Source organism: Helianthus annuus, chromosome 11 (genome assembly GCF_002127325.2).
Source record: "Helianthus annuus cultivar XRQ/B chromosome 11, HanXRQr2.0-SUNRISE, whole genome shotgun sequence".
In the NCBI taxonomy this organism is placed as follows: domain Eukaryota; kingdom Viridiplantae; phylum Streptophyta; class Magnoliopsida; order Asterales; family Asteraceae; genus Helianthus; species Helianthus annuus.
The window spans coordinates 66,400,135-66,411,659 of record NC_035443.2 but is presented as its reverse complement, the minus strand read 5'-3'; positions in this window follow the sequence as shown (position 1 = coordinate 66,411,659).

The window sequence follows — 11,525 nt, the reverse complement described above, 5'->3', positions numbered from 1 at the left end:
AAATGTTATATGTCTAAACTGAAATGATTTAGATAACGCTAAGATATGTAATATTATACAAACATTTATATATAGGAATTACCAGCGGCGTATCCACCATGTTTGCATCATATTACATACTCCACGTTACTCAAACCATTTACCCAAACCAATCCACCATGTAAATTGTTCATGTATAAACCAAATGTCAAGTGTTATTGTGTAAACCATGTCAAATGTTTATGTTCAACGTAAACCACCAAATGTGTATGTCAATGTCAACGTGTTTATGTTCAATGTAAATCATGTAATGTGTATCCCAAAATGTATCATGTATGGTAAGCGAAATGTATCAACTTAAACCATATGTAAACTGCACAAAACAAGTCGTTGAAGTAACACGTGGTTTAAATCAACGTTATGTTCTATGGAAAAATGCATGCTCTGTTGATATTAACATTTATGCGGTATTGTAAACTATGCATACATCCAAGCCTTGAGACTTCGGCGATAAACCCTTAAACAAATTAAAGGTTTATCTAAGTTATGTATATCGAATTCGGTCACTCCTTCCAGTCCTATCAAACCCAGGACTTCAGGAATGGGAGTTGTCAATTCCTATGGTACCACTACCTACTAACGAACGGCGTAGCTAATGTTAATGAATGTATTGTCCCATGTTAAACAAACCAAATGTCATAACAAAATGAAGGCATGTGATGTAAACAATTGTACTAAGTATGCTAAGTAAACATACTAAGCAGAAATGTTCATGTAAATCAATGTGCCCATATGCTGAGTAAACATATGCAGCTGAAATGTTCATGTAAATCAATGTGTCCATATGCTGAGTAAACATATGCAACAGAAATGTTCATGTAAATCAATGTGTCCATATGCTGAGTAAACATATGCAACAGAAATGTTCATGTAAATCAATGTGTCCATATGCTGAGTAAACATATGCTACAGAAATGTTCATGTAAATCAATGTGTCCATATGCTGAGTAAACATATGCAACAGAAACGTTCATGTAAATCAATGTGTCCATATGCTGAGTAAACATATGCAACAGGAATGTAATGTAAATTAATGTACTAGGTACGCACACAATGGGCATACATAGCATAAAATGTAATGAAATCATGTACTATACTGTACTAATGAGCATAGCAGATATACGATGTGAAAACATGGAAAGCATGAAAGTAACAGATAGGCACATGTGTTTCACCCCAAAACAGTTTGGAAAACAGTAAAAGAGGGGTTCAATGTACTCACCTGAGATTGCTTTGACTTCCTTGTAATATAACCAGATAATGCTAAAGATCACGGGATATCAAACGGCACCTAATAGGTAGCTATGTTAATATACCAGACCAAATCGGAAGGATCGGATAGTATGCGGGTTCGTAAACCAAACGAGTATGGGGACTCGTGTAATATGGTTTAACAAAGCCTACATACTAAAATGGAACCTAACCTAACTGCTTGCGACCCATCACGACCCGTTTAGATAGCTTATGCTACCCTAACGCGTCGTTCGCGTAGAACGCGTATGGAACGCCTAACATCGTGACCACAAGGTATAACCTCGGAAGGTTATAGCTATGTTCACCTAATGTGTTTGGTCGGATCCTAATGATCGACCAAATAGGTCGGGTTCGAAAGTATAAGCGATGGTTTAGATCGCTTACCTTACGACCCTATATAAGCACTATACTAAAAGTGACGAGCTAAGCATGTTAGAACATGCTTAACTAAGTTTAGAAAACAGGTTTGGCATCAAAACAAACGGCTTTGATGCTCACGAGTAGTTTGGTTACAAAACACGCAAGAATGCGCATTTTGGCCGAAACTACGACTCGTCACTGAGCCTAGATAACGGGGTAATCAGTAGGTATGGTCACTATGGACCATAACCATCGTGATCACGCTCACGTTATGAAGTTCCAACGAACTTCGCATCGACCATAAGATGGTCAACGCAGAAAGTCAACAAAACGTCGACTTTCGGACTTGAAAAGCGATATAACAATGAAAGAATACTTACGGAGAGTCCCCGAATGCTAATCGAGATCAGAGAAACTCAGGTATGAAGCAATACTTCAACTTAGAGCTTTTTAGATCTAATTCTTGTGATTTTTACACAAAAGGGGGGGGGGGTATTTATAGGAAAAGTGGAACCGTTAGGATCGTTTTATCGAATATCGTGCCATGATCTTGTACGTACATGTGTTACAATGCTAGATTCACTGAATATGGCCCTTGGCCTTTCATTGGGTGAAAAGGCAATCGGACCTTTCGCGATTTGAAGAGCCAAGCAGCATTAAATGTGGGTTCTGCTGTACTGGGGACCCCTTACGGACCGTATGGGCTTTGGCTTACGGTCCGTAAGCCCCTAGTTTGGCAGATTTACCATTTTAGTCCCTGCAGCACCAAAACTTGGTATTTGATGCGTTTTTGGCACGTTTAAGCCCCGTTAACTCCATTTCAAAGCTCTAAAATGATGTTAAAGTATAGGGAACTGAAAATGTGCTCAAAAATATGTCGGGTGTCGGTTCGTTTGGCCGTACGGTCGCGATGTTCGGTTAATTACGACGGAATGCGCATAAGCGCGAAAGACGATCCAAATTGCGCGACGAATGGATTTTTCTCATGCCAAACACTAAGGGATAATACTAGGATGCTTACATAAATTTTTGGATGTCCGGATGTATTCAGAACGTAAGTTATGCGCGAAAGTGCAAACTTGTGCACTTTTTGACACTTTTAGCCCCTGAATGATCCAAAAGTTTGTTTTAGCATACCAAACCCCTCAAAGCCTATTTCTAAGCTATGTAAAGGATATTTATGGTATGTTTAACTTATGGACATGTTCCGGAATGTTCGTTACAGTTTAAATTGGCATACTTTCACAGTTTGTCAAGTTTAGTCCCTGTAAGCGAATTAACTTGTTTTTGCCATACCAAAGCCTTCAAAACTTATTTCTAAGTTATGTAAAGGTTATTTAAGGTATGTTGAGTATATGTTGATGTTCCGGAGTATTTGTCGCATTAAACTGAGTACGTTTACGTACTAGTTTGCGTATAATTCTCCAGAAGGCGATGTAGGGTTCGAAATTGAACAAAAGTTAAAATACGAAAAATGTAAAACAAAATCAAACAATCATTGGGATAAAATAACATTGTTTTATTGATAATTGAACTGTTCATAATGATTACAAGCACAAATGTTACACTAGTGGGACCCCATTGAAAACCGAGGATGAAAAGGAACCCTTATCAAATTCAGATGATACATGTGTTAATGAAATATGTGTTGATGAAGTTTCAACATCTTCCGAGATTAAAACTGAATCTGATTTTCAACGGGAAGAAGTGGTTGTTTTGAATGAAAAATTACAAGAAAAGGTTTCTGAAAAGAAAATTAAAATTGAATCTGAAACATCTTTTCAAAATGATTCTAATGACGATAAATCTAATCCATCTGAACCTCATTCTTGTGCCATTGCTAGTTCTGATCAACAGGTACCTAAATGCTCAGAAAAGGCACAAGTTAACCAAGCAAGAATCAAAAATCAAGCTCACTCTTCTAAACCCAACAGATACATGTCTGCTATGAAGCATCAAAACTTCCATAGATTGAAACGTCAAACATGTTTCAATTGTGGAGTTGCCGGACACATTGCCAGAAACTGTGTTCATCTCCCAAGTGTGCAGTTTAAAAATAAACATGCACAAAATCAGAAAGCTAAGCCAAACCGATATCATTATTCAGAGTCAGTGACGACTGAAAAGTCTAAGACAATGAGGAATAACTATCGTAAGGTTAAGCCTTCTGATCAAGATTGGAATGCAGCCAAACGTAGAAATCAAAATCGACAAAAGGATTTTTCGAAAAATCAGTATAAAGCGTTTGGTAACTATAATTCTAAATGGTCAAATAAGCATTGGAAACCTAAAGCTAAGGCCATGCAATCCAATTCGTCTCATACATCTCATCAGAATTCTACCATTAAAAATCCTTCGAAATTTTTAAATAAAGATAATTTGATGTGGCAGAGAGTTACTTACTTTGATGCACAAGGGAAACCCAGATCCACTATGGGCTGGGTTCCTAAATCTAACTGATCCCGCTAATCGTGCAGGAACAGCTGTGGAGGACTACCGTGCGCCTCTGGTACATGGATAGTGGTTGTTCCAGGCATATGACAGGAGACTTGTCTCAACGGGTCAACGTAAAAGAATTTGACGGTGGATATGTCTCTTTTGCGGGAGGAGAATCTGGAAGAATCACGTTGAAGGGAACAGTGAAAAATGGCGTTTTAAGTTTCGAAAATGTGAATTATGTCCCAGAACTGAAACACAATCTGCTGAGCATTTCACAAATTTGTGACCGAGGAAATTCAGTTAATTTTACAAAGAAAGGATGCTACGTGTTGAAACCAGGGATTGTTATTCCTGAATATTGGTTCTTGATGACAGCTGAGAGACGGGGAAATGCTTATGTCATTGATATGAACAAGAAGCCATGTGAAGAAATTACTTGTCTATTTTCGAAGATATCAGAACATGATGGTTTATTGTGGCATCGTCGTCTTGGACATGTGAATATGAAGAATTTGAATCGACTTGCCAAAGGTCAACTGGTCCGTGATATACCAATCATAGACTTTATGTTGGTAGAAAAGTGTGTTGCTTGTGCCAAGGGAAAAGCTCATCGGAAGCCTCATAAATCCAAGCCTACACCCTCAACCAAGGCTGTGCTTGAATTACTTCATATGGATCTGTTTGGTCCAGTGAATGTGTTAAGTATTGGCAAGAAGGCTTATTGTCTCGTGATAGTCCATGACTATTCACGCTACACCTGGGTGTACTTTCTAAGTCACAAGAGTGAGGCTGCGGGTTTGATCAAACAATTTATTACTTTGGTGGAAAATCAAGCCAGTACAAAAGTGAAGGCTATTCGATCAGACAATGGAACGGAATTCAAAAATGTTACCATCGATACATTCTGTGTAGAAAAGGGAATTGATCAGCAGTACAGTGCACTACGAACTCCACAACAAAATGGAGTGGTTGAAAGACGAAATCGTACTCTTATAGAGGCTGCGCGTACTATGCTGGCTGATTCAAAGCTTCCTAGTTTCTTCTGGGCTGAAGCTGTTAGCACGACCTGTTACGTCCAGAATCATGCTTTAGTAAACAAACGTCATATGAAAACTCCTTATGAGATTCTGGAAGGACGTAAACCTTCGGTTTCACACTTTCGCATCTTTGGTTGCCCATGTGTGTTACTACTTATGGACGCCAATGGAAAGTTTGAAGTCAAAGGGGACGAGTGTTACTTTGTTGGATACGCTAAAGGTTCAGCATATAGAGTATACAACAAGGTAACTAAAAAGGTAGTTGAGTCGTGCAACATTGAATGGCTAGAAGAAAATGCTACGGACGCTAGAGTTGGACCAGATAGGTTATATGATTATGCTGCATTGTTTAAATCGTTTAACATTTTGTCAAGTGTCCCTACAGCTGCAGGTGTGTCTATACCCAAACAACCGCTGTCATTTGGTGATACTGAAGAAGAAGAATAGGCTGAAGGAAGATCAAGAAATCATACCATTGACCCATCGGGAATGGTTTTCACTCGGCATCGTTCGCCTCAGCAAACGTCCCATCAATCCCCTGAAGGTGCTTCATCAAGTGGTGTTGTACCTAGTGGTTTAGGATCTACACTATTTCCTGAATCCATTCCTGAAGATTGCATCGTGACAACTCCATTCATTCATCATACTGCAGCATCTAATGAGGGGGAGTCTAGCAACACCACTGCTGATAATCAAAATGCTTCTACTGAAGAAGAGACCGTACGTGACATGGCAATACCCACAAGTGTCCAATGAAATCACCCTATAGAGAATGTGATTGGTCCTGTGAATGCAGGAGTTTTAACCAGGAGCCAATCAGGAACCATCAATACATGTTTATATTCTTGCTACATCTCACAAATAGAACCTAAAACTGTTGATATAGCTTTGCAGGAACCAGGCTGGGTAGATGCTATGCATGAAGAGCTGAACCAGTTTGAGAAGCTTGGAGTATGGAAACTTGTCGAGTTACCAAAGGGAAAGCGCAAACTTGGAACTAGATGGGTTTTCAGAAACAAGCAAGACTCTGCAGGGGTTATTGTTCAAAATAAAGCAAGGCTGGTGGTTCTGGGTTTTCGAAAATAGAGGGTCTGGATTATGATGAAGTATATGCTGCGGTTGCCCGACTTGAAGCCATCCGGATCTTCTTAGCCTACGCGTCATATATGGGGTTCACTATGTATCAGATGGATGTCAAGACAGTGTTTCTATATGGAGATGTGAATGAATAAATCTTTGTTGAGCAGCCACCAGGTTTTGTGCATCCAGATCATCCAGAATATGCCTACAAGCTAGACAAGGCATTGTATGGATTACACCAAGCACCACGAGCTTGGTATGCTACACTAGCTGAACATCTTTTGGCTCATGGGTACACACGTAGCACGATAGACAAGAATCTATTTATCAAGAAAGTGGGCAAGGATCAAATCTTGGTTCAAATTTATGTCGATGATATTATCTTCGCATCTATAAGTGAGGAGCTTTGCAAGGAGTTTGAGAGAGTTATGAGAAAGAAGTTTAAGATGAGTGCTCTCGGAGAAATGACACTGTTTTTGGGTCTACAAGTCAAACAGAATTCACAAGGCATTCTTATTCATCAAGGGAAGTATGTGGATGATGTGCTAGCAAAATTCAAGCTTTCAGACGCAAAATCATCTGAAACACCAATGGCAGAGAGACCGTTATTGACTGAAGATGAAGAAGGATCCTCTGTTGATCAACGTCAGTATAGGTCTATGATCGGGTCGTTGATGTATCTGACAGCTAGCCGTCCGGATATCATGTTTGCTGTCTGTAACTGTGCAAGATATTAGGCTAATCCTAAAACTTCTCATCTTACTGCTGTTAAACGAATCTTTCGGTACCTTAAAGGCCGACCTCGGTTTGGTCTGTGGTATCCAAGGGATTCCAATTTTGACTTGTTTGCATTTTCTGATAGCAACTTTGGAGGTACTGATAATGACAGGAAATCTACATCAGCTGGATGTCAATTTCTGGGTGACAGGCTCATTTCTTGGCAATGCAAGAAACAACAAACGGTGGCGATTTCTACAGCTGAAGCTGAGTACGTTGCCGCCTCTGCATCTTGCTCTCAAGTGGTGTGGATGCAACATCAATTGCAGGACTACGGTTTGACTTATCTAAATACTACTATTTACTGCGATAATGATGCTGCAATACAAATTGTTAAAAATCCTGTTTTTCACTCCAAAACCAAGCACATAGACATAAAAGTTGATTTCATTAGAGACTGCTTTGACAGAGGTCTTATTAAACTCGAGCAAATCGACACAGATGCAAATGCTGCCGATTTGTTTACCAAACCTGTCAGCAGCTCAAAATTCAAAATGCTTGTTGATTTTCTGAAAATGATCTGGTATACCGACTGAGCATGGTTGTTTGTGTTTAAGTAAATTTGTTCATAAAGTTTTCTATTCTTAGGTAGTTTTTATTTATGCACAAATTTAGGGGGAGAAATTTTGAAAAATACAAAAACATTAAAAAATTCTGAAAAATACAAAAACAATAAAAATTTTAAAATCCAAAAAGAAACATTACCATGACTGGGAAATGAAATGAATTTTCACATTATGGTCGAGGGCTGACTCATGTAAGACCAGTATTGAAACATTTTTGACTCTAGAGCGATGTGTTGGTAGGCTCTATCCTTAAAGACTAGAAACATCGGCTGTTCTGTTCAGAACTAATTTAGTACATGACCTCAGGAAAGAAAATCACTTGGGATTAGCTCATTTCTATTTGAATGTTTGTATGTTGTCCCGATACACACAATTTTGGTCTGACTTTGAAATTTTCTCTGAAAAAGTCGTGTATCTCCTTTGTTGCATCCAGATATATGCTGACCTGGAGGTGCTAGGCAACGTCAGCTTCTGCTGCATCCAGATACATGCTGACCTAGCTGTACGTTGTCGCTCTGTAGATCATTTATACACCCGAAAGAGGCCCTCAAGTGCCCAAAAGAATCCCAAGAAACCTATATCAAACTGAGAAAATCTCATTTGATTTCTATATTATACCATCTCTGCTTAAGATCTATTCTGATCCCAGTTAAAATTTCAGAGATCTGGACTGGACTTGTGAAATATGTGGCAGGGAAGATACTTGCATGATAGAGTGTGCTGTTTATATTTCCGGGATTTGATTAGTATTTGTTTGGGTGTTCATTGTTAAGAAATCAAAACATGATAAAATTTCTTACAGGCGGTTATATGAGAAGGTCTAGGGAGATGAGTTTAGGTGGACAAATATACTGGCAATCGTCTAGATCTTTCAGTGGTAGATCAGTGTTGATAAATGTAGTCAAGCCCAAAACCCGTGATTTGATCCCTGAGCAAATTATGATATTTCCTTATTTTATTTTTGTAAATAATATTTCGATATTATTTAATTTTATGTTTGTAGGTTTTTGTTTTCTTAAAAACATGCTCAGGAAGTTGACGGGTTATATTGAAAATTTTGAGTTCTAATTGGATTACTGATACAATTTAATTTTTAATAAATCCAATTTAGACTGAAATCTGTAGTCTCGATTCGAGACTTTGGTCTCAGCCCAGTTGTGTTAAAGGCCCGACCCATAGATTTGGGATATTTAAAGAAGTCTCAACTCGAGACCTCACTTGTTCTCGAAATCACAAAAGTTCAGTTCATTGTCTCTCTCTCCTTCTGGCGACTTGTTGGTTGATCCCGGTGTCATTCACGTGTTTCAAAGCATTCTTAGATCTCGGTTAATCAAGATTCAAAGGTATTGTGATAGAGTGTTAAAGGTTATTTGCAGGATGTTGAAGATTTATTGAAGATTTGTTGAAAATTTGAATGAGGCGAAGAACCCTAATTGGGATTTTATGTTGGTCTTCAACAAAATTATTGGATGTTTGTGGTGTTTGATCCAAAACACAGTTGATTAAAGTTGTTTGTGGGGTTTCGACTATGGTTGCGACTGAGCACATATGATGACTCGAGACTTAATGTTGCGAGTCGCAACCTCATCAGTCATCAGTCTCGACTGAGGTCTCGACTCAAAATTGATGGTCTCGACTGAGGTCTCTGTTTAAGTTAATTCAGTCTCGACTGAGGTCTCGACTCGAATCCTTGTGGTCTCGATTCGAAACCTCATAGTCTCGAGTTGATTCATGTGTGCTACCAACAACATATTTTTAACTGCTGATTCAGTGTGACATATTTCTGAATTTAGTTGACTAAATTTTATTCACATGTCTTTATGCTTAATGTTTCCGTTTGGTATAGGATATGGACTTAAAATTTATTTCAACGCACAATCAAGCAGGCTATCTGGCTGCTCCTCCAGAGAAGCACAAGAGATTGTATACATCACTGATTAAAGGGCTGAATAGCTGCCGACTTGTTCATGCATTGAGAGAGAATCCTGTTGTCTACGAAAGTCTAATTCAAGATTTTTGGAAGACTGCTAGTTTTGATGCTCTTGGAGCTGAAGGCAAAGGAGTTTTAGTTGCTGAGATACAAAAGAAAAACATTACTGTAACTGAGCAGATGATAAGGGAGGTGCTACAGTTCAACGACCAGGAAACTGATCCTATTGAGCTGCCTGCAGGAACTGTGGAAGCGATTTTGCCGAGATTGAGTTATGAAGGAAAGTATCCACCGCTAGTAAAGAAATTTGTGCATCCCTATTGGCGTCTGTTGGTACACATGTTCATTCTCTGCATGACAGAAAATCGAGGAGGCACTGATCAATTGAACATCACTCAGTCTGCTGCTTTTACATGTCTAATAACCAATGCACCTTTCAACTACTCGAAGTACATATTCGAAGGAATGAAAAGAAATGTGACAGGAGTTCGAAAGGACAAGTTTCTGATGTATCCAAGGTTCTTGCAGATGATTCTAAATGCTCGTTATCCAGATTTGGTAAGATCTGGAGATACTTTGGAGTTGAAGCCTATGGTTCCTGCTTGCTTTGGTGCTCTTACTCCTAAGAAGGGTACTGAAAATAAGTTTGAAGGACTAATTCCTCTAAAGAAGTTTCGTCAGTTTGCAGAGACTGAGGATGTAGTTGCTGATCCAATAATAGTACAACCAGTTCCTGTAAATGCAATGGTTGCTGAAGAGCATGATGTTCAGGTTGCAGTTGATAATGAGCCTGAGACAGAGATTTTAACAATCAACTCTGATGATGAAGGCATAGAGATTATGTGTGATTCTGGAGATGATGAAGAGCTTCCTCCTAAAAATGAAGCTGATATTGCTGTTTCTACTGTTCCATCGGTGATTACTGCTGAAAATTTGGCTTTGTTGTTAAAATCAGTAACTGATAAGATGGGAAATCCTCCTTCCGATCTTACAGTATCAAATGAAGAGCCTGGTGAAAACCCAAAGGATCCTGATTCATTGCCTTTGAAGCGAAAAAGGAGGGATCCTCGACTCGGAATGTATGTTGAGTAAAACAAAGATCAACCTGTGTGTACTGCTGAAGATGATGATGGATTGTATGATTTCGATTTTGAGAAAAATGTCACTGACACCACCACCACAACTGAAGATATCTTTGAGTTCAACAGTGATTCTCAAAGAGATGTTTTGGAGACCGCCACTGCAGATGTTCAGGTTACAAATGTTAATGTTGATACTGTTGTTGGGACAATGCCACTTGGTGTTTCTGAATCTGCAGGTCCTTCTAGAGTCGTTCTTGATGTTCCTAGCAGTTCAAGTGGTAAGAGACCTGAAGAGCCGTTTAGAATGCCGTTTGATGATGATTCTAGCGATGATGATAATTTCATTAGTATGAGAGAAATGAAGAAACGGTTAATTGTGGTTGAGCAAGATTCAATTCATAAAGACGCCAAGATCATCCAACTTGAAGATACTATAGTGCAAAAGAATCAACAGATTGAACAGATTCAAGGAGATGTCAGTTTGTTGTTTACTATGGTTTATGATTTACGTGGAAAGTTGGAAAAGAAGTTTGGACAAGAGTTTTCTGATCCGACTGATGTAGAAAACAGAAGAGAAGCTTTTGAAAAGGATGATGCTGAAAGAAGTGCTGCAATGGAAAAATACTTTGAAAGGGTAACTGATCCAGTTGCAGAAAAAGAAAAAGCTGAGAGAATTAAGAAGAAAAGGGAGTTTGTTATACTGAAGAACAAGAATCTTAATCCTGATGATGATGATGCTCAGGCAACTCATCATTTAATGGATGTTGGTGAAACTCTCTATGATAAAGTTGGAAATAGATCTGGTGTTGTTAGCTGGGGATTTGATCATGATCGTAGGAGATGGTGGATTAAGAGAAAAGTTGGTCCTGTTGAGTGGTACAAGGCTCCAGCTCAGTTTCCGACATTTACCAAGATTGATTTGACGAATTTGTCTAATGCACCTTATGTGGATAATAAGCCT